Source organism: Anser anser (assembly GCF_964211835.1).
Source record: "Anser anser genome assembly, chromosome: 3".
Classification (NCBI taxonomy): Eukaryota; Metazoa; Chordata; class Aves; order Anseriformes; family Anatidae; genus Anser; species Anser anser.
In genome coordinates, this window is record NC_139722.1 from 56,525,414 (window position 1) to 56,551,594 (window position 26,181).

The following is a 26,181-nucleotide window of genomic DNA, read 5'->3' on the forward strand; positions in this document are numbered from 1 at the left end:
TTAGCTCTCCCCGGTGGCTATGGGCTTGATGTAGCGCTGGCAGCTGGGCTCCTCGGTCCCCCAAGTGCTCCCTCAGGCTCAGGGAAGGAACAGGCTAGGGACAGATTTACAGCCTAGAGACTTACAGTAAGGCCTGTCCTGTCACTGGGCAGGCACTGTGGGAGGCATGGACTGTCTGCCACTATGCCACTGTAAGGCGTGTTCCCCACTCACTCCAAAAGGGCAGAAGCTGGGCATATACAGGCACTATAAATAAGCTCCTATATCTGGGACCATAAAATACGTCTGAATCCTTATGTTTCCAGTCATTAGTGATGGTCACAAATTTTGGAAATTATATATTCCCAGAGAGAAGTTGTAGAAATAAGAATAAAATGACACTTGATTATGAGTGAAGGGAAACAATAACAACAAAAAATTTGTCCCCCCCTCTTTTTTTTTTTATTTTTTTTCCTTTGTGGACTCTTTAAAGTACAAAGCCACTGGTGAAACCACTAAAGTCTGCAAGTTCATATTTTGCATGGAATAATCTTCAGTGAAGAGCACAGCACAGCCTGACTTCTCAGAAAATTGGTCTTGTTTTGACAAAGTTATGAACATTTGGAATTACTCACTGAGCACACACACAGCAGGCCTTTTGTTAAGTCTAACTGGGAACCTACAAAACAATATTACTGTATGTGCACAGCTGATCTTGCTGTGTGCTGGAGCTGTTGGGACCCAAGAACAGGCTTAGTCTGGCCTGGGAAGGGCCCTGGACACTTGACCTAAAGACAGCTGAATCCAGTTTTCCCATGGCTCACAGAAAGTGCTCCGGGAGCAGTATGCTACACATTCAGGGGTAGTGCTTTACTCATCCTTCCCCTGCCTGCTCTACATCATCTTACCATAGGTGTTTGTTGTTGTTGTTGTCGTTTCCCCAATATGTAATTTGTAGCTTCTCTAATTGCACAAAGCAAGCAAAGGCAAGCCCACAGCTAGCCCAGCTGTGGCAAACCTGTATGTTGATGAGGTTAGAGAGAGGAGGAATCCTCTCTGGCACCTCAACAACTGCTTATAGCTGAAGGCCCTCACACAGTTTTGTTCGCACTTCATCTGCCTCTGCTGAGACCTTATTCTGCTCTTTGGAGGTCCTTACCAAGCAGCTCTGGTCCAAAGCAGAGGCAAGACAAATGCAGTCCATATCCATGAGGGTGGGACAGAATGAAAAAGCCTCGCCAACTCCCAATGAAAATTGGGGCACTGAGAAGCCCAGAGAAGGGAGGGGCAAGACAGATAAAAGTGACATGGTAAAAGGCAGCTTTTGTGGGAAAGGTAAGCCATAGACCAGAGGGAACTGGAGGACAGAAGCACAAGGAGACACAATTACTTTGAAGTTCAGGAAAAGGTAAGAAAGAGAGATTCTTACTAAGAAGCAAAGCTATAGCAGAAAGTGCTGAGAAAGAGACAAGGATCAGGGAGCTCTGAGAAGCTATAGGAGTCCATGGAGATCATGCTTTTGGACTCCATCAATACCACCCATATTTTCCTTAGGAAGCCTCCCATGGTAATGAACAACCAGATCAGTTATAGACACACATACAGCACTAGCTTCTTCTCAAGGGCCCAAGTGAGTAGAACTTCCCCTTCTGTTAACTTCCCAGTGCCCAGTCTTAGACAATCAGATACATTGTTCTTGCCACTTTGCCAGTTTTAAAAGGAGTCACCTGCTCCAGATAAAAGTGTTTCCCATTGTATTTATTTATTTATTTTGCCACCCTGACTTCTCGGTGGGGTAGGATTCACTATATTAAAGGGGACTACTACACAGAAGGTAGCATACTGGTGATGAAACAGAGGTAATTACACAGCAACTGCAGATGCTACTGCTACATCTTGTCTAGTTCAAATCTAAAGTTCAAACAGCCATAATACCAGCTAACATCTGCACACAAATGCCATTTCTGTAATTAAAACAAACACACAAAACCCCACATGAATGGCATGCTGAAGAAGTCAGGAAAGACTATTTGAATCTGTAGGTACCTGAATTATTTTCTGCCACTTGCTGGACATCTTTGCTGTTTCTGAACCTCAACATCTCCACAGTTCCCTTTGTTCTGAGATGCAGCTCTCCCTAGCTGCTGCCTCCTGAAGTCCCAAAGTGAGCTCATTCACTGTGCTGGGAATTCTGCATGACCAGCAATTTGGCAGGTCAATAGTTTCTGGTAGCACAGAAGCTGACAATCAGAAGGATGTTGTTATGGAGTAGAGGACAACCAGTGTCACCTTTATGTGCGTTTTGCTCCCCCTTGGAGGGCTCATTATGTTGTATGGCATTTTAGGAGTCATAACTGCATATTTGACGGGCTGCCAGTTATTTTGACAAGCCTGCTTGGAAAGTGAGAGGCAAACTACCTGGGGCTCTATGTTTCCAGAGAGCTTCCAGTTCCACATTTGTGCTGCAAACGAACACCCACATTTGAACAAAAAGCCTCACGATGTTCCTCTAGTTCCTATTTGTTGATGTCACCGCTAAAACTGCATCCGCTAATGGGCAGCTCAGCAAAAAAGTGACCTGGTCCGAATGCAATGTCAAGGCTGCCGCTGATGACGCAGCAAGTAAAGGGCTTTGGAGGCTGATTGACACTCCAGAATTTGACATAACATACCCCACCAACTTTACGTGCTCTGGGTGGTTTTGGTAGCAGAGGAAGGCTGAACCATACCAGTCGGTGCAAACGTTCTTTGTCACAATGGCGAGCTGAACCAGTTTCCTGAAACCAGTCAATATTTTATTTTTTACTAAATCTGCCCGTCTTGTCCATCTTTTCTTGCCCTCACCCTGCAGCTCCCGGCTTCTGGTCCGGATCTCTTCCAGCCCCCCAAATCAGCCCCTCCAGACCTTCCCCCTCCTCCACGTCCAGCTTTGGGTGGCAGGGCGACCACCTCCTCCCCGGAGCTCTCCGGGAGCTCTCCCCGGTGCCGGCGGCAGCAGCAGCGGAGGCCGGGCCGGCGGCTTCCCCCTGCACCTCCCGCCGGGCCCGGCAGGCGGCAGCAGCGCGCCCCGCCCCGCTGCGGGGCTGTGGCCGCGCCGGCTCCGCTCCGCGCCCGCGGGCGGGGGCTGAGGGCTCCGCGCTGAGCCCCGCGCCGTGCCCCGCTGCCTGCCTCCGGCTCTGCGCCTGCGGAGGAGCCCCGGGAGGGTGGGCGCGGAGGGGCGTCCTGCCGAGACAAAGGGGTCGGGGGGTTGTGAAGGCGCCACCGCCGCGCTGGAACAGACAAAGCGGCAGAGCCGCTCCTCCCGCGGGGGACCCCCGAGGCGAGGGGTGTCCGCTGCTGGGCTGCCACCGGGAGGGCTGGGGAGGAGGAGGATGGATGGTGGGTGGTGGGTGGAGGAGCGCCTCCGCCGCGGGCGGGAGGGAAGCCGCTCTCCGAGCGTGAACTGAGCTCAGCGCCGCCGCCTGCCTCGCCTCGCCTCCCCGTCCCTCCCTCCCTCCATCCATCCCTCCCTCCATCCCTCCTCCCCCCCTAGCCCCCCCCCCGCCGCAGCCGGCTGCGAGCCCGGCCGCTTCGCGAGCGGAGTTGAAGGGGGGCAAACTTCGCAGCCCAGATGCCTCTGGGGCTGCGCGGCAGAACGCGGCTGCTCCCGCAGGCACCTGCCGCCGCCCTCCCCACGGCGCCGCCGCCCTCCGCGGGGGCGGCCGGCCCCGCTGCCGGCGGCCGCCGAGGCGGCGGGGGCTGCTGCGGCCGCGGCTAGGGGCGGGCGGGCAGCGGCGGCGGCGGGCGCGCCCCCATGCGGGTCCCGGGCCGGGGCGCGCCGGCGGCAGGCGGGAGCCGGGCGGCGGCCGGGCGGTGCTCTCCCGCCGCCTGAGCGGGCGCGGAGCGGCGCGGGACGGCGGCGCGGGGTGCCGGGAGCCATGGGCTATTGCAGCGGCCGCTGCACGCTGGTGGCGGTGTGCGGCGCGCAGCTGGTGAGTGGCGGCGGCGGCCGGCGGTGGGGTGGGGTGCGGGGGGAAAAAGAGGGGGCGGAGGGGGTGTTTTGGGGAGCCCCCGCAGCCCCCTGCGGTTTGCGGGAGGCGGGGGCGGCGTTACAGGTAGTTCTGCGGGAGCCGCGCCAGGGCGGCTGCGGTGGACGCGCGGCGGAGTTGGTAAACTCGGGCAGTTTCGCCGAGCCTCGGCTCAACTTGGTACCCGGCTTCCCGTGGCGAGCTGGTGTTCGGCTGGCGTTATGTAAAGCAGGGACGCGGCCCTGCCAGGGGCGATGCGGAGCTGGTGAACAGTTTGCCGTACAGGTGTGTGTGGGGGTGAAGTTGTTATGTCTGCGCTCTTCTGCAGATGTGTATTTTTTATTTTATTTTTGTCTTTCAGACTTACTCGCCAGCGTATGTTAATGTTTTATCATTGTGTTGTTGCAGAACTAAAACGATTATGTGTTTATGCTTGCATATATAGGGGACGTGTGGCATCGCTTGTAAGCTCAGCTACCAAGCGAAACTAGACAGAGTTTAAAAAGTAGGTGCTGAGGTACAATAACAAAGAAACTGCCTAAAAATAGATCTGCTTTGCAAGACGGTTAGTCTGTGTGCAGTTGTATTGAGGCACTTTAAAAGTCACTGTCTTTGAAAGTTAGTAAACTAAAGAAATGGCTCCTCCTGTAATATGTACCTGGATCACTGTCAGCCAGTCTGGTACATGATGTATGGAATTCCTGTGGACTTGGTTGCAGTGACACATGGCTAAAGACCTGTCAATGAAATACGCCCCATTTCTTATTTTCATTAGACCAAGTGCTCATGTGCTGGCAGAACAGGTGCAGAAGGCACCTTTGTTAAACAGTTAACCTTAGAGAGGGAAGGAAATAATTCACGTTACTCCATCCCTCTACCTCTTAGTGAATAGTTTAGCTGAGAAAGTGTTAGTCGGTATCAATAGCAACCAGCATTGTCGCCAATTCTTCTCCTGCAGACAGGTACTAAGAGAACTACAGAAGAAAAAAACAGTAGGTTTCAGGGACCAAAATCAGTAGAACAGTACATAGAAAAAAGATGATGTGTTAGCAGATCAGAAACTCAAAATGCCTGTGGTCTTTCCATGGGTAGTAACCAACCCTTAATCTTTTTATATTCTGGAAAGCATTTTATTTGTATATGCTGTTCCCCAAATAAGTTATCTGATTCTTTGTAGCTGGATGTATCTTATCAGATGTGATTTATTCATGCACACTGCAAAAAAAAAAAAAAAAAAAAAAGAATCTGGAATAGAAGTATTGAATCTTGAGTGAAATGGTAGGAATGTAACCCTTTCCAGAAATTTAGAAGCGTAAAATTAATCACTGACATTCTTTAGAACCATTTAAGTTTTAGAAGCATACTTTTCATATTTTGTTGCAAAGGAAAGGAAAATGGTTTCAATTGTACCTTGTATGGATAAAAGATTGTTTTTTAAAACACCATCAGCAACGAGGAGATTATGATGACTCTGGAATGTGCTAAGATTTTAAAATGTTATTGTTTTGAAAGTCTGTGAAGGAAAACATATTTGCTAACTCATGGTGACAAAAATGCATACAAAACTCATAGTAAAAACATAAACAGAAATGCTCCATAGGAATGGACGAGCAGGTAAGCTGATGTGGAATTGCAGCATTAGTGTAAATTTTTTAAGACTTGTTGTGGACTACAGTATCATATACATGTATACGTAGGTAAATATTGCATTCTGGAGTAGCTTAAGCAAACCTCTAACACAAATGTATTTTCATAAACAGAAAACAAATTTGGAAATGTTTTCTGAGCATGAAAAGGACATGCTAGCAGCAACACAAATCTCTCAGTCACATTTGGCCTGTGTAATGGCATGTAGATAGGTTCAAAGCAGAAATAATAATTTACATGAGAAAAAAAGTGGTTGGGAATGGAAAAAATGACCTCTTTGCACTTACATTAACATCACTTGTCGAATTCCTTCACGTGTCATATACCATCAGGTGGGAATAGGTCATGAGTTTTAAGTCGAGGAGATTTACCTCTCCTAGGTGGGCCTGTGGTTGGAGCAGTTGTCACTACTTTTCAGGTAAAGGCCACTTAAAGGAGCAAATTCTGTCAAGAATCACCCTGGAATTAGCAGCCACGTTAATACAGATGCAAATCAAAAACAAAGGATGATGAAGTCATCTCATCTGGCCTGGTTAGGTGGGGATTTGTCAGGGGGGAGCATTTCTGCAGTGATAACTATATATAAATTAAAAAAAAAAAAAAAAAAAAGCTCTTCTAACATGAAGATCTTTTATTACTAATACCTGGATCTCAGTTTTAAAATGATGATTGGAAGGAGAAAACACTGTTTCAAGAGAGAGAAAAAGTTTGTATAAAGAAAGGTTTCTTCCATTTTTTATGAAAAGATTTTCTTGCATTTCTGCAGAGCTAGGGTGTGGTGATCTGAATGGTCTTTGTAGCTCTGTACATTGAGCCTCTGTACACTGTACAATTCGTTGTTGTATTGAGGGATACTGCAGTTCATTAGCAAAGTTGTTACATATCATATTTATAGATGATGTAGTTGTCCACAAATGGACAAAAAGGAGTGGCTGGTTGAAAGACTGGTTCGGGAGTAGAGCTACATCAACTTAAGGGATCCCCTGCACAAGCAAAATTGTTTTCATAAATGCATTTTAAGTGTTCATAGCTGAGGCAACATACTGTACCATCTGATTACCAGAAAGCTCAAGGAATGTTTCTGCTCTCAAGGGCATACTGATCATTGCTCCCCTGCTTATTAACATACATATACCTTTCTATTTGTGCTCTCATTTGTACTATGGAAAACAACCTTTGACAGCTCATTTTCCTCTGCATTTGGAGCCAATGAGAAGAATTAACAGCAAGTAAGAGCTAATTTTGCTGATGTTGGGAACAAGGCATTGCTTTCTGTATACAGAGTTAATTATCTTAAAATATCTTTTCACTTTTTAAAGATACTAATTTGGTCTCTCTTGTCCTTTGTCCTTCTGAAGAAAACCCTGGGCATAGGGGCTCTGCTGTTTTTTGTCCTGTGTCAGCCATCCTGGTTGCATTGAATGAATCTTCTGTTGTTGCATTTTGACCTTTACACCTCCTTATTTTTGGGTTTCTCCTTTTCTATTAATAGCTTACATCAGTAACACTAATATCTTGTTGTTTAGACTTTTTAATAGCAGGAGCAGCAAAGGTGAACCAGCCGTGATTGTTCAGTTCAGGCTTCAAAAACCCCATGGAAGCCAGCTAAAAACTTATGTCCTCTGCTGCTGCTTAGGAAAACTCAGAGCAGTGGCAAAACAGGAAAAAGTACTGCATGTTTGCAACCTACAAGCTTTCTCCCCAAGTGGAATGATGAGAAAGAGTGTCATTTCCTGAGGAAACTTTTAAGTCTTCATAAATCGTCTTTGTCTGATGGATAGAAACAATAAGATCTCCATACTCCCAAGTCTAATTAGGTGACAGGTAATTCAGCCTTTGCAATCGCTCAGTTTCCATCTACATATATTTATATCATTATTTTTTGTACATTTTGCCTCTTAGTCTCTCTCTTTTTCTTTTAAAGTAAATTATAGTACAGTTCAGGTACTTTAGCAGAGTTTTAAGACATAAAATTTGTAAACAAGCTGCATGCATATATATAAAGGCTCAGCTAGTGATTCCAAGGGATTCAGTCTGATGCTCTAAAGGAGTGTGTATTGTAACAGGCACAAATTCATGAATTTCTGAAAATTCATGCCTTCCACAGACATAGATTTAGAAAGTTAGAAATCTCTTTTTGCTCACCAACAGACTGGGGCATAAGCACACCTGACACCAAACCTGATAGCATCTCTCTGTGGCCTCTTCTAGATACAATTCTTGCTGAAGCCACTGTCTGAGGTGCATCATGGCTAAGCAGAACAACAAAGGCCCCAATTTTGGTTGCTTTTGTTATCATAGGCCCCAACCTTTATCTTTGCTTTGAGCTAATGAAAAAATGATCAAAAGTCTAACATTGTATGAAAATTTACTTGCTTCATACTTTTCCACAATTGAATAATGTTAATTCAGTATTCAAATACTTTATTTCAAAAACTGTATAATCTGTGGTGATTTCTCTGCTTATCTGTGAAACCAATATCCATAACCACGTATTTAGTTACGTTGTTGCACATGAAGGGCCATGTTTGATCTTCTTTGATCAGGTTTTAAACACGAGTAGCAAATATCCACGTGTTCATTTTTTCTGTCACGGGCAGAATATTTGTAGGACATTCTGAATCATCCTCTTTTTTTTTCCGGTGTCGCCAGTTTTTGTTAGTTTACATTCTTCATGTTTGAAACACAGTTCAAACTCTTGAGGATTGGTTGACTTGGCAGGTTTTCATCTATTTCACAAATCTATCTACAAAGTTTGGCACTAATTTATACCGTGAATATTGCATAGGGAAAAAAACTCATATTTTAACAGTTTGCAGATTGAATTGTCTCTGGACCTTTTGGGAGTGAGGTTTGCCAGATTAGAGCTGAGGTCCCTCAGAGAGCAAAGTGAAGATATTCACAACAGAGACTCTCTAGTATTAACTACTCCACAGTTTTATGGAATAAAGAACTGGTGAGAAAGTACTCACCAGAGTACTTTACAACAGCATATCAAACCACATAACTAGTGTATGAAGCTTTTTTTTTCTTTTGGCTATAGGAAATCATTAGTGAAACTTCTGGTGTTTGCTTCCAATTGCTGATATTTCTGGGGAGGGTGTTCTTTTCTTTTTTTTTTTTTTTGTCTGTATTTTTTTTTCTTTTAATTGTGTTTCATTGTTTCTGTTGCCAATGGTTTTCAATAGCAGCTTTAGAGAAAAATGTCTGCAATGGAAAATTTTGATGACATGTAAATGTTCCTACATTTTCTGCTAGCACTAGGGGAATTAAAGAAATGGGCTTCACAAATGGAATGGAAAGTGATGTAGTTATTCCTCTTAGCCTGCAGATCTGTAGGTTTATCAATCTAGAAAGAAATTAGAAAAAATTGGTTTCTGCTTTTTCGATAGTACTTATATTTAAGTCTCTGCCGGCCTTTGAAATTTTGACTGTCGACAACTTGTGCCTGTGCCTTCTTTAAAATTCTGCTTCTTGCTTTGTTTCAGTTTTGATAGGAAAGAAAGTGAAAGTCTTGGTTTCATTGTATCCAAAAACATTGTTTCCTTTTCATTGCTAGTAAAATCACTATCTCATGAATAGCAGATTTTCAGCAGATGTATGTTTGAAAGCTATAATACTAAGGAGTCGATTTTGAGGTGTTGCTGGGAATATATAAAACAGGGACTTGCTCATGAATTCAAGAGAGTGAACACTTTTTGTTGCTGTGAAAGGAATATGTAGCAACCTTTTTAGGTTTAAGTGAGACCTTGGTAGAAAAGTAAACAATCTTCTTCTATTCAGTTTTTGAGATAAAATACCAAAGATTCACAACCGAGCTGTTTATTTCTGATAACTTGAGGTCAAAACCAGTGATGCATACAAGTAGTGGATGTCAGAGGTAACAGCACATTGTGTCATTTAATTTTAGTGGATTGACTTTCACTATGAATGGTACAGTATGATTTTTTTCATAGAAGTGTGAATGAGTAATAATAATTGCGAATAACAAATCATACACTTCAAGAAAAGCCAAGTACGTTGTTTTAAGTTACGGGGTAAAAGATTTCAGACCAGCTGAATAGCAAATCTAATTCACTGCTTCTTGAAGCTGAACTCCTTTAGAGTTCAGTGAGCAGACTAAGCATTCAGATACTGTGATGATGGGTAGGAGGGAAAGGTTTAAATAGATTGAGAGGAGTTGAATAGACTACCTGAATATAGGGACCTAGAATATCTAGCTAAGTTATCGCACTTGCATAGCCACGAGGCAAGTCTTTGGCAGTAGAAATTAATTTTGTATTGACAGAGAGTTGAGCTAGCAGCTTGAACGATGAGCAGCAGGATTTTTTTCGTTTTCAGTTTCATTACAAAAAAGCACTAAGTAAGCATCTTTTTAAAAGACACAGAAACACTCTATAGTCATTCTGTAGTCAGTGGGGAGAAAACTATTATTCAGTAGTCAACAGACAGGAATATGTTCCATTGCAGAATTGTTGAAGGCAGAAACAACGTTTTGAGTGACTTTGTTGTCCTAGGCTGAACAGTGGCAATGCACACAGTTTAGGTGCAGCACATACAGTTTGCAACAAGTGCTTGGTGATATGGATGGGTTTGTTCCTGAAAGACTAAATCCTCTTGAGGTCTTCTCAGTGTCCTGGGGGATCTGATGGGAGTCTTCAATCATCCATTAGACATGGGTCTCAACATCTATTTTCACAGGAGCATGGAGCTTTGAGAAACTTCTCTGGTCTCAGGGATTGGTGAGATTCAGTCCATGTCTGCTCTGGAGCCTGATGTCTCTGCTCAGCGAACTACCTCGATAGCCCCAGATGCTCCAAATGGCCTTTGTAGCCCCATAGTTCCATTTGGTTTGAGAGATTATCCAAGGAGCACAATGCCGAAAGAGACAACTATACCCAATGACGTTTCATGAGGAAAAGATGAGTCAGTGGATTCCTCTAAAGTTTGCTTATGTTTTTTGAATTTAAGTGGCATTTAGTTGAGAATGAGAATAGTGAATATTTTCATATTTAGATGGAGGGCAAGAATATTCATGGTCTGTCTAATTCAGGATAATCTTTTTAGGCTCAGTAAAGTGCTTAGTGTTCAGGAAATGGACTCCTTTAGGGGACACGTCAGAGTGCCTAAGGTAGTTTCCTACGTTTAAGTGCTCTTTAGAGTTGTTTCTTAAACAAAGGGGTCCTTTCGTTTAAGAACACTTTTTGGGGGGTGCAGGAAGGAGAAATCATAGACCATAGTATGCTGTTTTTCCCTTCGCAGTCCTTATTACTTATGTTTTCCTCCCTCTTGCATTTTTACTAGTCATTTTACTGAGAACTTCCTAACTTTAAGGACTGTACATGATCTCCAGATTGAGAAATGCTGTTTTGGAAAGCCATTTCTCTCTCCATTGACTGTAGAAGGAAACTAAGGAGCCTGGTTTCACCAGAGTAATGTCAGCTGCTGGGCACACTTCCATGAAGATCCTCTTTTATAACAAAACAAACAGAAAACCACAAGATACTGCTTTCCATTATTCTGTAACCACTCACTGATGCTAAAATCAATCTGATGAAACTAATTTATGCTCACTTTGGTTTTTAGGTAATTTTCTGTAGGCTTCCTACAGGAGAGAGGAAGACAGGAACCACTGTATATAAGGTTATGAAAATAAAGTATAACAGCTGAAAACAATGTTTTTAAAGTATCAAATAGTTTACTGTCATCCAGATTGGTCTCCATTTATTTATTTATTTTATTGTAATGAGTGAAAGAGAGGGGCTGCTGAGTGCTATCTGACTTGTAAAGTAGAAGCACAGTAGCTAAAAGGACGTTTTCTTGCCACTGTGACAATAGACATTTCACATTTTGCTTTGTTTTTCCCCCCTCTGCCCAGATGTATATGTGCCAGCTGGATGGCATCTAAGAAATGTTTCAGCACTGTATTATTGCATAACCCTCTGATGGAAATGACATTCAGAGGAAAAATTACTGATATGTGTTCACTAAAAAGTAAACACGCATAGTTAATAGTTCTGTTCACCACAGATCATACTTATGCATTTTTAATAAAAACTTGATTTTAATTCATACATAACTCATGAGAAATGTTTATCAGTTTAGAGCTCTACTGCCTCCTACTTAAACGTTTACGTACAGCTGGATACCTTGAAAATGTCTTTCATTTGAGGCTGAGATTTGTCTGTCAGACACAAACGTGCTTTTCTGCTGCCTAAGCAATGATGTAACATATATAAGAAATACTGATTATGCTACTGATTGCTAATATCAGTAAAGTTCCTTTTATGTGACATAAATGAATCTCAGATTTTCCTATGCCATTTGTAGTAATAGCTTCTAACATGACTTTTTTTTTCTATTTTTTTTTTCAGTTGAGATTTTAGCCTGCATCTCAACTGGCAAGTCACCAGTTACGTGGAACTGACAAGTTACCAGTTACATGAATGGGAATAGGAAAAGTCTATCGTATCCTGCATTCATACCATAACAGATTGGGGTCTAGTTTCTTCACTCTTCTTTTCTTATGAAGGAATTCTCATTAGTAGAATTTTGTACAGAAAGCAGCATATGAAGTCGATTCTGTTATTTCTGAGAGAGATGTCAAAATGATGATGCTGGTCAAATGTTACATCACCTTTCTGAATGCAAAAATGCAAGACCATTTGCAGACGGCAGGAGAGAGATTCTTGCTGTCTCATTTAAGCATGTAATATGTGGGTTGTGAACCACCTTATGGAGGTAGCTGCCTCTTTCCATTGACTGTATTGGGTCGTTGAGTTGCTGCCCAGTTGGGGATGAAATGCCTGCCTTTATTCTGCATGCACCTTTGTTTATTTACCACATTACACAGTTAAACCTGCTCATCTTTGATGGTGTCTTTCTATTAAGAAGAGAGGACAGACTGCGAAGCTGTTATTTAGGATTTAGGCAAAATACACATGGATGATGTGTAACGTTTCTTCTGGATGAATGAAAGTCGTGTTAGAGGCCTGGAACAAGGGCCAGGGTGCTGCCCCTGCTCACCTTGAATAACATTTGCTGTCTCTCTGATTGATTCCATAGTAGATAATGAAAATGGTTTCCAGAACGAGACTTGAGACCCTCTATCTCTTAATGCTAAGGTACTGGTTAATATTTATGTAACAAAACTTGACAGTCTTATGAACTAATGTAATTCCCTTCCAGGTGACTCATACCATCAGTCAATTTACTAATTAAAAATTCCTTTAAACTTCTTCATAGGAGACTACTAATTGTCCCTCAACAAGTATATTCTTTTCACGTGAAGATAAAAAGCTTTTGTGAGGAGAAGAAGATAGATACAATGATGTCTCTTTACAACAATACATGGATCTTTGAAAAGTCATTCTTCAATAATTAAACAAAATGTAAAGTTTGCAAATTTTTGCCATGGCCGACAACGGCCCAGCATTTTCCATTATTCTCTGGTCACAGTCTCTGTGGCGGGCTGTTCCATTACAAAGCACAGAAACAAAAGGAGAAAAGAGCTGGTTGTATGTCACTGCTGCCTTCACAAAGCTACAAATACATTAAACTGAAGATACTGCTCATTGTGTACTTGAGCCACCAGTGACAAAGGTGCTGTGAGTATCACTGAATATCAGGCAGTCATATGTCATTACGTCACTATTCAAATTGGAAGAGCAAATGACAGTAAAACAATTGAAAACACTAGCAGCTAAAGGAGTGAAAAAGAATAACATGCTTGTCTGAAAAAAAAAAAGAATTTAAAATGTAGATTACATTTTTTTTTCATTAGCTAAAAGTTATTATTATTATTTTTTTCTCTCCTTGAAGCCACTCCCATACCATGCTCTTTAGGCCAGTTAGCTTTTATTTTATGACACTAGTAGCAGTCACAGACAGTGACAGCAGTTGGTAACATGCCAGATGATGGCACTGGTAGTGTTAACATAAGACATGGGTTTCAGTGTATCCTGAAAACAGTTCATTGTCTTTGATTTTATCAGACTGGCTTTTCTGAGTGTGGAGCTAGCAGTAAATTTGGTACTTGCAGAGGGAAAACCACAACAAACTGGAGTTGCATGCAGCATTCATCAATATACCCAGTGATGCCTGTTTCTCAGAATGTTTACAGGTCTGCTGTCTAGTACAATTTTTATTTATTTATTTATTTTAAATGAAAGCCATCACCCGGAGGCAGATACAAAAGGAAGTTGCTGGCTTCAACCACTGGAAGAGGTGGTGTCTGTTCTGTGTAGTGCTAAACTGTGCTTTTTGAGATGCATAATAAAAGTTATTTATGGGCACCGATAAAGTGGTATCTGTTGTATAATATCACAGATAGGCATAAGGACAATAACAAAAGGCAGCTGGTTTAGTAAGCTCTATTTGCTGCAGAAATGTGCTGTTCTCTGCGAATTGAAATAAAAAAGTGGAGGGAGAATGTTGCAGTTTTTGTGGATTCTGGCATTTGCAATCATTCTTGCTTTGTAGTGTGCTTACAAAGACAATTATGTGGGTCCCATGTCAGTATTATATTTGTCATGACTAGTGCCTTATTAGAGGACAGCTGCTCCTTTCTGCCCAGCACATATACGTAACTACCACTGATGATAATAGAAGTTACAAGTGTAACCATTCTCTGTGCTAAACCAAAGTAGAATGCCGGAGCACTCATGGTTTCAGTTAATTAATGTAGGTGTAAAACAGGAACGAAGCAGTGATGAATCTGGGGCTATTCACGTGCTTGTCAAGAGTGCAGTGCCTGTAAGGATGCTTGGAACTTCCAGCAATTTTTAATTAGCCCTTGTAACAGATGAGCAAGAAAGGCACCAACATCTGAGTGTTTCAGATCATGCTGAGTGCCTTCACTAGAAAGCAAGGTACTCAGGTCCCTGTCAAGATAGTGCAGCCTCAAGGAATATTGGTGCACCGGGATATTTCCAAGTTGTAAGCATTTTATGGTAACTTCTCAATCTCTCTCTAATTCCAGCAGAATTAAAAACGGGTGCCAAGCAACTTCTCCAGAGTTCCTTGGGTAGTGTAATGGTGCTTTGGCTGCTGTCGCTTCTGTGAAAATTGGGCCGATTGGTATCAAAGACAGATATAGACATGGCACAGTTCCACTGTAATGCAGTTAAGAGCTAATATAAACTCAACCAGAAAAAGTATTTCCAATAAACAGCAAGGATTGTTGACCGAGCCCAAGAACATATCTTTAAGAGCCACGTCTTGGCGTTTTGGCTTTTGCAATGAATTGCATGTGCACATCCTCAAGCACTTGCTTCTCTTAGCTCAGATCTGCATAGTGTGCAGCTCAGAATGGCTTAGTGAATGTAAACATGACTCTGTGTAGGTTTTTCCTTTGTTCCTGGTTTAGATTTGTTTTTCAAAGTTTAAATGAATTAGAAGTTCTGCAGTATTTGGGGTAACTAATGGGACTTCTGGGTATAAACAAACCCTGACTTTTCTTGGAAGGTGAAAAAAAGATATTCTGCACACTGCGGCATCTATTCCTGACAGTTTCCTTACTAATTTAAGACAAGACGGTTATTCAAAACCACAGCGATGAATGGATTGAACAGTGAATATTTGACATTTCTTTTTATGATTATACCATTTAGAATAGCTGGCTTTTGATACACTGCTGGTATGTTTTTATATGAATAGGAAAACCTAGATTTATGTTAGAGAGTCCCTACTACCTTTCAGTTTGAGGTCTCTGGAGAATGGTTGAACTGAAGATCCTAGCTGCTCTGATACTCAGCACAGGTATTGACACATCCAAAAATAATGGCATGGGGGGGGGGGTAGGTGGGGGGTGGCATTTATGGGCATTTATTTTCTCTCGCAGCTGGACTGGTAGGATCATTGAAAGAGAATTGGGAATTGGGGAATAACAGCACAGTCAGTGGTAAACTTGGGGGCAGGGACTGGGGTGGGGTGTTAATGGTCTCAGGTATTTTAAATCTGTGAAAATGAAAGCTGACAATGCCAACAAGTGCCTGAAATGTGCTTTAGAACGGACTTGTCTGAGGCAGTTTGGAAGGTATGTCTGTCACAAATGGAAGATACAGGATATGCAAACTCTGTATAAGCTGTGAACAGGGGCATTCTTCTTACCCACATCCCAAGTCTTTCAGTGTTAAACGATTTCACAGTGAAATGCATCAATTTCTCATTCATATAATCCATTAGGAAAGTAGGTAAGAAAGCTCTGTCTCATGCAGAGACCTGAGACTGGCACCAGGTTGTCTCAGATCTTCTTTAGTGGAGCCTTGTAGCTTAGAGCTGTTACACCATTTCGAAAATTGGGAAATTTATTGGGAGGAGTGTGCTGAGGCATACTTGCTGAGGATGGGTAATCTTCTAGGGGCATTTGTGTGTGGTGTCAACCTGCCTTTGTGAGGAACCTGACCTGATGAATGTTGTGGTCCCTGCTAGTTCTGTCTTCCTAATTGTGCAGATCTTTCCTAGAGTGGTGTGGTTTTGTTCTCCCCCTTACACAGGGGTCAACCTAGACCCGAATGTGCAATGGTAACTATTTATTTCTACTAAAAGTACCGTGCTTTATATGGTAGCCATGCTGGAACTTGTATAAGGTCAGTATGCTAACACAGCCACATGAATCCCTTTAGAACATCAAATTTGATAAAGATAAAATGTGCTTAGTGAATATTTATTTATTTCAATTAAAAATCAGCAGGTCTTAGGTTAAGGTGAGGGACAAAAAAATAAATCTCTAGAATTATGTTTTACTTAACAGGATATTGATCAATAATTGTCTCTACATGAGCTGATAGTAAGCTGAAAAGTAGTTTTACAAATTTGCATAAATATTTCTGATTGGCAGTTCTTTTTGTAATATTGATCTGCCTAGATTTTCCTTCCATGCTTTGCCTCTACATTTCAGGAATGTTAGACCATCATCATTTTCTATTAAAAATGGGTTAGAAAATCTTGTATTTCAGTTAATGTTCCTGCAGTGTAAGAAAAATATTTGCTTTGACATTATTAGCATGCTAATTTCATGAAGAATGCTTTACAGGACAGTGGTTTTAATGGATAGCCCATGCCGTGAGCAGTGCTGCCATAAAGAAGGTGGCCTTGGAAAGGGGAAGTGCAGTCCATAGGCATTTAATAATGACTTAGGGAAGATGTGCATCTGTAAAGTTATTTTAACAAGAGTACTCATATTTGTAAAATATTACATTTTTTTTTTGCTTTTTCTTTCTTTTTCTTTTATAACCCCTTTCTTCTTGTGTCTACTTTACAGTCATCCTATGACTGTAGAAGTAGTACAAGCTCTTTCACTAGACAGCTAGTATCATCTTAAAGTGGGTATTTCTAGTGCATGATATTGGAGATCTGTGTCATTTTCTGTACCTCTTTCTTTATTCGTTGCCATTCTTTCCCACCCCTGCAAGCACCTGAGAGGAATTCATACTAATTACCTCTGTGCCAAGGCTGCCTATCAAGGTGATGTAGGCAGGCAGGTGCCCCAAGGGGCGAATTCATTCACTTTATTAGTATTTGGCAAACCTAACTTAGGTGCTCTAAATCATGCTCTGGAAGAACTAGCATCACTACGAACTTGATACAGAATATCAGGTCCTAAATTAGGTGCCTAGTGTAGAGAGAATGCCTACACACTGCCCGCCTCCATGCACACCTTGTGTAGCACTCTGCTAAATGTACAGGAGCTTTAAAATATTGACTCAACTCTTTTTTTTTCTTTTTTTTTTTTTCTTTTCAATATTAGCTTTCACTGGCTTCATCTTTGTAATCCATTGTTCAACGACACTGGCAAGCTCTCCTCATCAGGAGTCCAGGCTGGCCTTCTTGGGCCAGCTGTAGGGCCATGGTCTCTTTTGTTGGAATGCTGGCAGAAGAACTGGGGAATGGCAGACTCCTTTGCAGGGGCTGTTACCCTGGCAGATATGTTGCATGATGTAGTGTGCTGCTTCTGAAGCAGGGTAGGTCTGAAGAAAAGTAGAATTGAAAGGCAGATGCACACGCACTCTGCTGTAACCAAAGTTGTTAACTGAGAGCATTTGCTTATGGGTCTGCACAGTACATTAAGAAAAACAAACAAAAATAAGGAAGCTTTTTCTTCAGGCTTGCTTATGCAATAAGATGGATATAATGGTAAACAGGAAAGCTGTAAAATGCAGTTAATAAAATTCATCCTTATAAGGACTATTTACCTCATAATGGTGACTGAGTCTCTGCTTTTCAAGAGCTGACAGGCGCTAACGGAGAATTGGAGAGAAAGTTTTTTTCATACGCTCTTTTTGTCACTGTTCATATCTTTTCGCCATTTGAGTCCTACTTGTATTACTTCCTTGAAATGTCTGGTAGTAACAAAGGGTATGTAGAGCCATTGCTTATTTGACATTTGTTGTGTTAGCTTGTCTTCTGCTGCTGCTATGAGAAGTATAACTTGCATAGCTATAAACTAAGCTATATGAGCAGCAACAATTACTTACTACATAGCTACTAATACGTAGGGACAGATTTACTCCTTCTGATTTCATGTGTCAGTGAGGCTTCCATAATCCTGCTGGCTGTAGTTAGTAATCTTTTAGGTGACAAGTCAATGTCTAGCCAAATGAATCTACATACATTTCATTGGACTATAGGTTTTTATTCCTATAGGTAGCAGGTTAAAAGTGCAAGGAGAATATCAGTTCTGTTGAGGCAACACAGGAGATAAAGATGCAGAGAAGCTCCCAAGAAATGTTGCACATATTGGGGAAGGTACCTTTAGTGAAAGAAAAACCATAGACCAAAATTAATGGGATGACAGTAAGGCTTAATAAAGGCTTTCAAGAAGTGCAGTTAGGAAAGTATGAACTGATTTTTGACATAGTAGCAGAACCATCATGAGATGTGGGAATGAAGTAATGGGAAGAGGAATTGGAGGGAAGAGAAAGATGACAGAGTCCAATCAGAGATGGGATCAACCTCAGACCAACCTAATTTTTTATACTGCTCTGGAATCTGTCAAAAGGAGTAATAGTTTTTCAGGGATTCATGGTCCAGATGAATTGAAGGGGTTGAAGGAAGGATGCCAGCTTGAAAAAATTGATGTATATATTTGATATAGACATATAAGGAAATATGTGTGAACATTATACACACACCTATACAGGAAAAAAAGGGGTGTCTAAATGTTGTATAAAGATATATTTGGCATCAAATTCATATTTGAAGTAGTTATGTGCAGGTGTACTGAAGTGGTGATCCTCAATATGTCACAGAGTTTGTGGACTTTCACAGAAAAACTCATATAGCTCTACAGCTTGAGATGTAAAACAGGACTTCATGGAGACAGTGTTAGTATGTTAGCTTAGGCGTAGGCAGAGATTTAAGCCATTTATTAACTAATGGGTAAGTTTAAGGACTGGGTTAAATGTCCATTTTCAGCACAGTATTGCAACAAAGGAGGCAACAGCCTAAGCAAATATGTGTGAGTGAAGTCAGAGTTATGAATGTGTGTGCTGTGGTTTTTTTTTTTTTTTTTTAAATAGAATCCTGGTGAATTGAATAGAGTCTTATTCTCCTACGCTGCATGGGTGGTACTCAGGACTTCAGGAGAATGGATGATAAATCTGATACTAATGGAAGTGTACTAGAAACAGATAAGAATTTATCTTGATGCATGTGTCACAGGTGAATTTGTCTTTAGCAGTCCGATGAGCTGAGTAAATGATAAATGTCTCGTATTTCTGTCATTGAATTAAATGGGAAAGGTCATTCATGCTACTACCTCCTCCTTTTATTACTGATGCTAGACTGCTAATTTGAGAGAAGGAGGAAGGAGAGGAGAGAAAAAGAGAAAGCAACCTAGATAATGAGTGGAGGTGGCAAGCCCCAGGACTGTGCATGAAACGCAGACATACAGAAGTCCTCTTCAGAGCTGGTGTGAACTCCAGGGACAAGTACAGATGGTGAGTACAGCGGCTGGACCCCTGGCTGACCAGGGATCTTGTTGGTTTAGAGGCATTGGAGCAGCTCCCTGGGGAGCAGAGAGGTCTGTGGAGACCCAAGGGGTGGGCTAATGGTTGCATGCGTGTGGGGTTTTCTGACAGCAGCCAGTCAGGCTGGCCTTCAGAACTGGTTTCTTTTGGTGGAGAAATGCCTGCTCATTCTAGTCACCTACAAGAGAAGTCAGCTGAGCCATTTGAGTAGTGTATGTGGAAAAAATACTTCTAGCTTGTCTTGGTTAGCAGCAGTAATGTGCATTTCAAGTTTATTTTGGAAAAAAAAAAATAAAAATACACTTATCCCACTAATGTTAAAGTTGCAACATAGTCTGTAGTTTATTCTGACTATATTTAGAAAGTGTACTAGAATTCAAGCTTCAACTCAGATTTTACAGAAAAGAAATCAGTATAAAGAGAGGACCCATGTAATGCCAGTGAGAGAGCTTTTATTCATAAATTTTATAAACTTTTATTTTTAAGGCAAAAACTAAGCCCACAGTAACAAGATACGCAATAAAGGAACAACTGCATTCCAATTGGGCAACCTTCATAGTTTTTAAGACTACCCAAGGTGAGAGACCATTTTGTTAAGGCAAGGTGGTAGTTTACAGGTTTCTCCTACTTCTGAAACCTGCTCTTTGCTTTTTCACTCGCTTAACTTACAAAACCATAAAATCATTCTCCTTTCACATTTCTCTCTTTTTTTTTTTTTTTGTCAAGCACTACATGTTTTGTAGTTGCTGAATGTATATATAAAAAACTATTATTTTGATTGGGGGGGGATAATTCTTACAAAGGTGAGCTTTTAACTCTGCCTTTTCCTAATTTGATTTTAATACTCCTTTAGAAATGTGGGGTTTTGTGCACTTCATCAATTACCATACAAAAGTTATGTTCAAAATTTAAGTATTCACTAAAATCCTCTGAAGCTTTGCTGATATGATATTGGTATGTCTAGTAACTTACTAAGCTAAATGATTTTCCTTTAGTTTGCTCATCTGTACTTACTGTTCCAGTTCACCTTAACTTCTAATGAGGCCTGAAGGCAGCAACCTTTTGCTGCTTTAGCTGCACGGTAAGCTAAGAAATAGCAAATGTAGTGAAACTATTTAAATTCATCCTGTGGACCTGCTTCAGGTCCTAACGTAGGTGAGTTGCTTGATTTCTCTGCAATGAATGGGGTAAGTAGGGCAAACAGAATTGGGGTGAGGGTGGGGAAGGCATTTCAGTCTTCAACACATGGGTGGGGTTAGGATCCATGCTTGCAGCTTGTTCTGGAGCCAGGCACAGAGATTACTCCTTCAGTACCAAGAGGAGGCTCAGTCCTTTTCATCACAGCATGTCTGGAGAAGGAGTGGTGGTAGCTGTAGTGCTGCCCATTTTTCATATAAGTGACTTGTTGGGCACATAAGAAAAAAGCATCCATTCCTTGCCCTCTTGAGCAGATGGGGGCTGAAGCCTTCACTCCTCTGCCATCCCAAGAGGACCCTCACCAGCAGCCCAGCAACACTGGGAACATCTATTAATTTCATTTTCAGGCTGGGTCAAGAATGCTGTAGAGAAATGAAAAAGAAACCCAAAGTGTAATATATGTGTAATAGAGGAGTCCTGTACAGAAATGTACCTGTGCTCAGCTCTGTGGATCACTTGCACCTTTTCTGTTATCAAATGCATAAACAGAATAAAGGGCAGACCTATACTGGGAATTTGTTTAGTATGGTATTGAGTCGGGTAGAAATAACCCCCATGACTTGACCAGAGTCGTGACATCAGTCAGTCGTAGCTGGACCTGAAGCCTTAACCCTTGATGTTTTCCATTTCAGAAGTGATTTTAATTCCTTTAGTAAACTGGTTCAAAGCTCAGTTACTGGTCTAGGTAACTGAATTTTGACTCAAGAAAGTCCCTTATGGAAGCTATTTCATTACAATGCCAAGTTGCTTTGTCAGGTGATGCAGGATTAAAGTAGAGGAACCAAATGTAACTTCTATTTCTTTCACTTGCACTCTAAAATTTGGTTGTTTCTATCATCGTTGGCAGTTACCTAAAAAAAAAAAAGTCTTACAAAGTGATTTTTTTTAAGCTTGCTTTCTTCTGCTAAGTTACTGGTTATGGTCTGATTTCATTCAATGAGACATTAAAGCCAGTATCAACAATAAGAAAAAAAAATGAGTGTGCTTGGAGTTTTCTGTGTCTACTAGAAATATTGGGTAAGACTGAATCCAGGCAGCATGAAAATTGTCATAACATCACTTTTTTTTTTGCTCATTCTCTCCTCTCCAAGTCCTCCCCATAGATTACTGCCCTGTGCAAGTATCTGGACACAGCCTGAGGCTGACAGTCCCCTCAGGAGCAGGATGAAGGGGCTGGAGGTGGTGAACAGAGAGTGCTGGCACTCTGCACCTGATTGTGGTATTTCGCCATTGAGTATGCCTTTTCTATTTCTCTGTGTACCTTTTTTATTTGTCTGAACAGCTCCTTCAAGCAATTATATTGGAATTTTTTTGTCATCTTTTGTGCATATTCTTTGCCACGTTCCTGAACCATGTTTTGCACAGAATGGTGTTTCTGTTCACCATTGGGCCCATGTTTTACATTGCTGGTATCCTAAATGGCAGAATTGAGCTGTTCTTTTTCTAATCTGTCCTCCTCTTTGGCTGTGTCATGCTTTGAATCCTGGGGGGGTGGGGGGTGGGGGGCAGGAAAAAAAAAAAAAAAAAAAGAGGATGTTTTGGTTTATTTATTGCATATCCTTCTGATTACTGTTGCTATGAGCTTACTGCCATCTGCCAGACTAGGAAAAAGAATAACATCAGAAAAACAACCTTACAGTAAAATATATTTCTTTAGGACCTACAGTCTTCATAAATATAGTTCTGGTACTGTCAGATGAACAGTTTTCTTTCTGGGTTTATAAAAGTGATGCTTTTTCCTGTTTCCAGTGTTTTTCAGTTCAGGCAACTGTGTTTTCAACGGACTAATTCTGAGATTGTGAAACGAAGACTGAAGTTTTTGAAAGCTGCCCCTGTTTTCAGTCATTCAGTTCTGTTAAAATTTAATATAAAATACTTTTTTTGGCAGCTTTGAAAGTCTTAGTTTATGGGAACTCTGCAATTGCCAGAGTAACAGTACATGCAACCTGTATATCTGCCAAGCAATTAAGGAAATTATTGGTAGCCACAACTAGGCAAAAACATTAACGTAGTGGCTTTGTTATCTTGCCTCAGTTTTCCATCCAGACTACTTGCAGCAAACGGTATGATTACTTCATTGGAAATGTGCTGCTTGCTATAATTCTTTGAATCTTTTTTTTCTGTTGTGTTTTCTTTTTTGTCTTATTTGTATTTCTTGTATTATATGCGTAAAAATTCATTGGATGATGATATTTGACATTTGTAAAGCTTAGAATGCTCCTTATATTTGGCAATAGAAAACTCAGAGATCTTTTCCGGTTTTGATTACTTCTGAACGTAATGCCTTCTAGCTGTTACCTCCTTTTTACTCACCTATCTTTGTGGTTGTAAATATTGTCAAAGAAGAAGAAATATAATAGAAATAAGTTTCCTGCTTAATTTTTCATTTCTCCTTTTTAATTCCATACCATCTCCTAATAAAGTTTTAAAGCATATGTGTCTGACTTCATTTTCTATAGGAAGTGATTAAATGTTATGTTAAACGTATTCTGTAGAAACAGATGGGCAGTTATATGCATGATATCAAATGCTCTCTCAATATCCTTCATATCCTAATATGAATGCTTACTCATATATGTTATTCTCTCTTTAAGGAACTGTTAGTAATATTAATAGTTAGAATTTGTACGTGCTAACAATTTAAGAAAATCTTAAAGCTTAATTTTTGTTATATCCAAAGGATATTTTCCTTCACAGTATCACAGAATGGGCAGGGTTGGAAGGGACCTCTGAAGATCATCTAGTCCAACCCCCCTGCCGGGCAGGATCACCTAGAGCACATTGCGCAGAATGGCATCCAGGCGGGTTTTGAATATCTCCAGAGAAGGAGACTTCACAACCTCTCTGGGCAACCTCAGTGCTCTGTTACCCTCATGGTAAAGAAGTGCCCTCTCATATTCAGCTGGAACTTCCTGTGCTGCAGTTTGTGCCTGTTGCCCCTCGTCCTGTCTCTGGGCATGACTGAAAAGAGACTGACTCCATCCTCTCGACCCCCTCACCTCATACCTTCCATTTATCTAGCTCAGGCACAAGACCAGTTAAACTCAGCTTATGCTGACTTTGTGAATAACTGCATTTCATGTTATGACAAAAAATGTAGACAACGATTATCACTGGGTCTAAAGAAAACAAAAATAGTAATGATGAAAAAGGACATGGAATATCTTTAGTGTCTGGGGACATCTCTCCTGATTGATATGTATGGCAGAACTGAAGTAAGACTACAGCTGTGTTTTCCATATAAAAGTATCAGCTAACATAGATCCCCATCTGTCAAAGCTGGCAGAGCTGTTAAGATAGGCTGCAAGTCTGAGTAAATTATCAAAAGGCTACAAACTTTGCAATGTTCCTGGTCACTCAGAAGAATACATGCTGGAAGTGGTTATCACTGGCACCATCTCCTTAGGTGACCATGGGGAATATCCTCCTCAGTTCTGAAAATTCTCAAAGAACTGGTTGGAAAGAGGAAGATCTGGTTACTTTCTCTGCCATTTATCTTGTCTCATCTTTTGCAGCCTAGAATATGAAAGATTTACGGCAAACAATAAAGTATTGGAACTCTGCTTTTAAAGATAAAACAAACAAACAAACAAACAAACAAAAACTAAAGAATGTAGTTTGCTGCCATTGGCGATATTTGCTGAGATGGAAGTTCTGATGCTAACTGAACTGGTATTGAAAATAAAGTTGAGAACGTGATCCAGATTTTAAGTGGTGACTCTTTAAGTAAAGCTCCAGTGAACAAGTCCTTGTGCCTGTTCAATTTAGAAATCTGTTTAGAAAACTGTCTCAGCTTGTTATCACTAAACTTAATGATTTTACTACCCCATATATATATATATATACCCCATAATGGTTTTACTACCCCATATGTAATGTTTCTAGTGACTTGAGGAGTTTAATCCCCTGGGGTCAGTCAGCAAAAATATGGATTTCTGGTTTTCACACTCTCCCTCTTCTTTATATATATATTTCTTTATATATCTTCTTTATATATATATACACATTATATATATATATATATATACACACGTTCTTGCAGTATTTAAGAGTCTTTCACAATGCCAAACTATCTCATAACAATATTTTGAGGATGATAGTCTCTCTGAGTTTCACACCAACAGAAAAGCTGAGGTTGCTGCGAAGTCATTGATTAAGCAGTAATAAATGATTTTACCAAAATATAGCCCCAGCTTTCTGTTCTGCTCAACTGATTTACAAATCCTAAAGTTTCCCGAGAAAAGATTTTTCTTTTCAATGGTAATATAATTTTATTTTCCATGCAGCTTCAGAAATAAATATTGTTAGAATGATCAAAATGAATCACCCATGTTTTCCAATTAAAACAAATATTTGGAAATGCTCGTCACTAAGCTATGTGTGAATTTGGCCTAGTATTTTAACTTTTGGTAAATATTTAATACTATGAGCAGAAATGTATAGTCAACAGCAACAATCCAGCCTGTAGCTATATTCAAAGTCTGGATTAACAGCTTTATATATGGCTATATTCAGTCTAACTTTTTCAAGGAATCTCTTTGTTTAAAAATAAATAAATATATTTAACTGATAGAATGAATTTTATTATGTACTTTATTGTGCTTCACCTAATATTGTGTATGTTTAGCTTCAAATATTTTCATTTTTCATTTGTTCCTTGACTTTACCCTAGAAAATTTAGCACATACGGTAAAATTTATAATTGATTAATATAGTATTTTTTTTCAATTACCATTATACTTTAAATACTGCATAGATGTTCTTACCAAGTGATTATATACTCTTCTTAAAATATTTACTTTTTTAAATGGTAGGAGATGTATTCAGTAATAATTTACATATAAATTACATCCCTTGCTTGAAATATGGCAGAACACACAGGATGAAAAGATGAAAGAGTGATTCCTCAGGTTTGCTATTCTGTCAAATGTGGCTTTCAAATTTGTAATTGGCAAGTGTTCAACTTTGCCAACAAATTTAGACTTTGGAACTGAAAAGTGCATGCTTATTCTACAAACTGGATTATATATTTTTTTAAGATAGAATCACTGCATTTTCCATTTAGCAAATATGGAAAATACTTTTTTTGGACAATTTTTTTGAACAGTTTCTGATTACTTATCTGATGTGAAATGAGCCATACCTCAATAAACGTATCTTCTGTAATGCTGCCAATGCTGTAGAGAATCCTAATTCTTTATCATTGAATGGAGAGGTAGGATTTTGGGCCCGGTTCCTACACAGATTTTCACCTCTGGTAAAACGTCTGGCTTAGCTCTTTTTTTGTGGCTCCTTATGCCGTCTGTGCAGGTCCTTGTGCTTCACTACTATGTAAGTGTTGCTGAGGACTTAAGTGTTGATGGCTTGCTGTAAAGGCTAAT

The 26,181-nt window shown here is 40.6% G+C and overlaps 1 protein-coding gene across 1 annotated transcript in view; it reads left to right on the forward strand.

Moving 5' to 3' along the window:
* Nucleotides 1–3,768: 3,768 nt before the first annotated feature.
* Nucleotides 3,769–26,181, forward strand: part of NKAIN2 (sodium/potassium transporting ATPase interacting 2) — a gene marked incomplete at its 3' end in the record, with an annotated part of 585,648 nt that continues 563,235 nt past the window's right edge. Inside the window, exon 1 of the transcript XR_014582403.1 lies at nt 3,769–3,950. The remainder of the gene's footprint in view (nt 3,951–26,181) is intronic.